This window comes from Oncorhynchus tshawytscha, linkage group LG03, assembly GCF_018296145.1.
Source record: "Oncorhynchus tshawytscha isolate Ot180627B linkage group LG03, Otsh_v2.0, whole genome shotgun sequence".
Classification (NCBI taxonomy): domain Eukaryota; kingdom Metazoa; phylum Chordata; class Actinopteri; order Salmoniformes; family Salmonidae; genus Oncorhynchus; species Oncorhynchus tshawytscha.
Window position 1 is genome coordinate 29,381,811 of NC_056431.1, and position 6,357 is coordinate 29,388,167.

General features: G+C 43.2%; 1 pseudogene; it reads left to right on the plus strand.

Moving 5' to 3' along the window:
* Positions 1–361: 361 nt before the first annotated feature.
* On the plus strand, positions 362–5,666 carry LOC112245325 (annotated as a pseudogene).
* Positions 5,667–6,357: the final 691 nt, after the last annotated feature.

Here is a 6,357-nt window from a genome sequence, read left to right on the forward strand (position 1 = left end):
CCATAATATGACATTCGAAATGTCTCTATTCTTCTGAAACTTTGGTGAGTGTAATGTTTACTGTTCATTTTTAATTGTTTATTTCACTTTTGTTTTATCTACTGTATTTCACTTGCTTTGGCAATGTAAACATGTGTTTTCCCATGCCAATAATGAACTTTGAATTGAATTTAATTATATGGTGTGATTAGAATCACTCATATTTCAGTAATGAACATTTGATATATGAGACGTTAGAAGCTGTGCACACAATATGCAAAGCAATATGCAAAGCAGCATTCGTAGTTCAATTGCTATGTGCTGCTAAATTGGAAGGCAGCAATCCCTCCCCCTCTGGTTGCCACGTGACAGAGATAAGTCACATCACCAAGGCTCTGTATACAGGAAATAGAGACCAGCAAGAGAAAATAGAGAGAAAATAGTTGCAGTGACGAATTTGCCCTAATAAAATGGGTTTACTGACTGCAAAAGTGAAACATTGAGCAGGTATAGTACCCCAATGTAGTTTTGTAATATAATTTGTTATACATCATTATTGAATAAGGACTTATTACCTTTTACTGCTTCTATGTTGGTGATCTGGTTGTTCACTGACCAGAATCATGCAGGCTATATGATTCGATACGCAGAAATGCATTATTATGGTATGTAATAAACAACCCATGTGCAGACACAGGGCAAAGTATCCTGCTTTCTGGCTAAACAGTTTTTTCACTTTCCCAGTTAATCAAGATCAGTATTGTAGTCACCACAAATATGATCCATGCCTTTCGACCTTCGTTTCTCCCGAGCCCATACAGGAGTTGCAGCGATGAGACAAGATAGTTATTTACTAACAATTGGATACCACGAAATTGGGGAGAATAAAGGGGGTACAATTTTTTTAAATTAAAAAATATGATCCATGCATCAAATCTGAGCGGTGCTTTCAGTTTCTCTTTGCTGGGCAATACAATTTGTTGTTTGTTTTGCAGAGTTTTTCTGCAACCTAAATATAAACAACTAGGACAAACCTTACAGTTGCTTTGCATATCACTATTTCTCCTCAGAGATGAAGCTGTTGCCAGTGATTTTCCTGCTGGCATTAACCTCAGCTACCTCTGCTTTGGACAATGGTTTGATGAGGACCCCACCCATGGGATGGATGTCTTGGGAGCGTTTTTGCTGTAATATCGATTGTGAGAATGATCCCAAGAACTGCATCAGGTACATAATGGTAGACATATTTATGTGCAGTTTTACAGAGTGACTCTGAAGTCACTCCTATTGTAGAGCTACTAACCTCATCCCTAGGCTAATTGCAACCGCATATCAGGCAACTTCCCTGTATACAGATTAAGATTAGTTTTGGACTAATAGACACTTTCAATCTAGAATCTCTTTTGAACATAATTTTTTGTCTAGGACCAGGTTTAATCTGTTTCCGATAAACTGGCCAATAGAGTATAACTCGACAGATCGTGACCAAGCTGGTGGATGAGACCATTAAGGTGTATATAGGCCTATAGGTTACTTGTAGATTCATTTTTTTCTCATAGTGACTCTGATATTAATAGGATGCTGAACATTTTACATCAAATAATGTAATTGCACGAATATTAATATATGAATCTCTACATACAGCGAGAATCTCTTCAGAGACACATGGCAGACAGACTTGGCTGAGGATGGGTGGAAAGAGATGGGATATGATCATGTCATGATAGATGACTATTGGTCCTCCTTGCTCCGGGATAAAGATGGACGGCTGCAGCCTGACCAACAAAGGTTGGCCTCTCTCCCACTCTTCTCCTCCTAACTCCCTCCATCTTTGATTTTCTTCCTTATTTCCTGGCCTTCTACCTCTTCCTTACCCTTTACATTTTTGACATTCCTCTTCCTTCTCTTCTTCCCATTCAACCTTAATTAAAGACTGGTGTACTAAAACGGTGCTGCTTGTCATGAATACCTTAGCATGGGTTAATAAAGGACATTGACTTGAGTTTGAGGTCTTATCTACTACAGCATTGTGAACGGACAGTATTAGGTATGAGATTCATGACTTCACTGCCATCTCTAAAACCCCAGATTCCCTGGGGGCATTGCCAAGCTGGCGAGGTACCTCCATGACCGCGGCCTGAAGCTGGGCATCTATGGGGACCTGGGCACACACACACCTGTGGAGGGTACCCTGGCACCACGCTGGACAAGATTGAGACTGATGCCCAGACGTCCGCTAGTTGGGGTGTGGACTTCCGGGAGTTGGATGGCTGTTACTCCAATGAAGAGGAGCAACAGAAGGGTGTGTGAATCTTGAGGGTGAACTGCAACTGTACATTGGGAGTTACTATATAGAGTGTATCAGCATTGGTGGTCCTTTGGTATCCTGGCGTGGTGGTATTTAAAGAGATGGGTAGAGGGAAATAGACTCAGAGGGACATAGAGTGGATTTTTATTGTTCTCCTGTCATACAGGTTACCCTCTCATGTCCAAGGCTTTGAATGCAACAGGTCGTCCAATTGGCTACTCCTGTAGTTGACCAGCCTATCGGGGTGGACTCCCTCCCAGTGTGTGTTTCATTATGCTACCAGTGACACAATAAAAAAAATAAGGGACCGCACATCCCCCCCTGGTGACGGGTTTTGAGCCCCGGCTCGGCTGACTGTCTGTGCCCTTCCTCTCTGTCTCCCTGTACAGTACATACCTGTCTCCCTTTGCTTCCTACTGTGCTGTCATGAAAATAATAAAATACGGAAGGAGATGGGGGGGAAAAAACAAGGGTTAGTGAATAGCTATGTGTTGCAAAGATTTTTGGTTTTACAATAACAATTATGGCTTGGAGGAAAAGGTAACGGATGTCCCTTCTCTTTGAATAATGCTCCATTCATTGTCATATTCCTATTGATTCCATTAGTTGTTTTGTTTCTCGCAGGGGCTACATTCGCGTGGTTACAGGTATTCCGGGACAGCACTGCTGTAGTTAGATGACAAACTGTTGCTCCGTCACGTTTGATCCATCACTCAGATCATTCTTGATTAGAGTTGTTTGATGATTATCCTGATCCTTCAGGGGGAAAAACAAGTCTTACAAAGACATAAAGACAGGCAACAGTATCAAATCTAATGTCATTACAGCATTAGTACCCTGTCAGAAACAAATCAAGGTGTATGTAAATGTATTTGTATTGCTCACAAACACTCACGGGGTCTCTTTTTTTCTGCAGGTGAATTACACTCTGCTGGGGGAGATCTGTAACATATGGCGTAACTATGATGACACTCAGGACTCATGGGACATTGTGCAAGACATTACAGACTGGTTCTTTGACAACCAGGAGATACTGCAGCCTGAAGCCGGCCCTGGACGCTGGAACGATCCTGACATGGTCTGTCCGCTGTCTGTCCTACGTCCGACCATTGTCTGTCCCTTACTTACACCAATCCCTCTGTCCTTCTTTCTGTGCTCTCCTCTCTGTTCACGTCTAATACTGTACTCTCCTCACAATTGTATTGGTAGAGTTTTCACCCTATTTCACATTTACTTTGTTCTGTATCTTACATTTATTGACGCCTGTATACATTACTTGCTGATTGTCCACTGTTATTGTCAAGTGTCGCTCTTACCCCTTACACCTGTCTTGCCAATATTAACCTTGTTCCTGCATTTGGAAGGGACTAGGAGTCACTCTGCTCACATTGTTTTATTTATTTACATTTATTCACATTGTTGTACATCTCATTAACCTTACATATTTATAATTTTTCTCTCCCAGCTGATCATAGGAAACGTCGGCCTCGGTGTGGACCAATCACGCTCTCAGATGGCTCTTTGGGCGATCATGGCTGCACCTCTCATTATGTCTAACAACCTTCGGACCCTAAGCAGTGAGGCCAGGGCCATCCTGCAAAACAGAGCTGCCATCGCCATCAACCAGGATCCTATGGGCATCCAGGGAAGACGCTTGCTACAGGTGACCCTCAATGATAAAATTACACATTTGTTTATGAGTCACATAGATACATTTTGGCAGTATGATATTCACTTCATTCAGACAGTTAGGAGACAGGCAAGTGGGAGAACAGTAGGAAGGGGACTGAACCCTGGTCACCGATTGGTAGTAGAGTATGTGACTGGCTGGGAGCATTATCACTAGACCACGGTCTCTGCACAAAATTCACTGTTTACTCTCCTTTTCTTTGTCTGTATGTCACTCTCTTTTTTACAGGAGAGGAGGTCATGTTGAAGTGTACTGGCAGCCCCTCTCCCAGTCGGCTAGTTCTCTGGTGTCCCTCAGCCGTCGCCAAGACATGGCCTATCACTGCCACACCTCCCTGGCCAAGTTAAACTACACAGCAGGCAGCTACGAGGTGTGCTCCTCTTTCCTGGTTCCTTTCCTAGTTCTCTCCAACCACATTGTAGTGCATGATGACTCGATTTCTTCCAGCGCATGATGACTGTATTTATTCCTGTTGAGGGAAGTGGAAGTTTGAGCTGTGAGCTGTGTTTTTGTAAGTGACACAGTGTTGTACCTCTACATTTGTACTCTTCTATATCTTTCAGGCTTATGACGTGTTCACTGGGAAAACATTGAGCGGACTGTCTGCCACCACAGAGTTCACCGTCTCCACCAACCCCTCAGGAGTCGTAATGTGGTACGTCTATCCCAAAATGTACTACGAGCATCCACAGGATGATGGTAGATACCCCTACATCCGACAGAAATACAGGATGTTCTCCTCGCTCGACTTCCATAAGCCGAGAGTTGTGCCTCCTAGTCTGCTCTGAGGAGACATGAAGTAAGCACGCAGGAACTCCATCAATCCAGATCCAATCAAAGATATTTGAGTCAGGAAGAATATAGATTTTGTTTGCACCTTTGTATTTTACCCATATGTAATCTCGGCAACCCAGAACTGAAATCTTGAGCCAGCTACTCGATGAAGTTCTTGGGGTAGACGAAAGAGAAATCATATTAGAACCAGTGGCGGAAACAGGTCGGCAGCTCCATCACCGTCTGTCTGCAACAATTAATGTTATGTGCGTCTGCCCATGAGGAGATTAAACCATGTGTAATATTTCAAAATGTATAATTTATTTGTATTTTGTTGTGTGACCTCTATTCTAACAGGAAGGAGCAGTTCATATCTTGCCTATGTATAATAAAAGGAGGGTGTAATGAGGTGCAGAATTGAGACTTCATAGAGTAAGATGATGAACTTAACATGCAACAAGACTTTCAGTCATGCAATAGTGTACAAGGTTCGGAGCTGTGTCAAGAGGAAGTGTGTGCCCATAGCAGTCATTCCCCCTTTCCACCACTGAGGGGCAGTGTAGACAGTGTTTCACAACAACCATTAGTGGGTTCCCTTTACCCTTGAAACACCAGCATGGCTATATCACAGTAGATTAGGTTTCACAAGGAAATTAGATGTTGTGCTCCAGAATAGGCCAAGCATGTTTATTTGGTGATGGGATAAACAGCTGGTGATGCCGGTCTAATAGGGCTTGTGGATAAGCGATACAGTAGGTGTCTTGTTGGTACAGTGCCTTGCAAAAGTATTCAAACCCTTGGACAAGCAAACCCCTTGACCAAGCAAGCGGTACTAAGCGGTACTATGAAGACCAAGGAGCTCTCCAAATAGGTCAGGGACAAAGTTGTGGAGAAGTACAGATCAGGTTTGGGTTATAAAAAAATATCAGAAACTTTGAACATCCCACGGAGCAACATTAAATCCATTATCAAAAAATAGGAAAAAATAGGGCACCACAACAAACCTGCCAAGAGAGGGCCGCCCACCAAAACTCACAGACCAGGCAAGGAGGGCATTAATTAGAGAGGCAACAAAGAGACCAAAGATAACCCTGAAGGAGCTGCAAAGCTCCACAGCGGAGATTGGAGTATCTGTCTATAGGACCACTTTAAGCCGTACACTCCACAGAGCGGCCAGAAACAAATAAGCAAACATGTTTGTTGTTCGCCAAAAGGCAGGTGGGAGACTCCCCAAACATATGGGAGAAGGTACTCTAGTCAGATGAGACTAAAATGTAGCTTTTTGGCAATCAAGGAAAATGCTTTGTCTGACGCAAACCCAACACCTCTCATCAACCCGAGTACACCATCCCCACAGTGAAGCATGGTGGTGACAGCATCAGGAAACTGGTCAGAATTGAAGGAATGATGGATGGCGCTAAATACAGGGAAATTCTTGAGGGAAACCTGTTTCAGTCTCCCAGAGATTTGAGACTGGGATGGAGGTTCACCTTCCAGCAGGACAATGACCCGAAGCATACTGCTAAAGCAACACTCAAGTGGTTTAAGGAGAAACATTTAAATGTCTTGGAATGGCCTAGTTAAAGCCCAGACCTCAATCCAATTG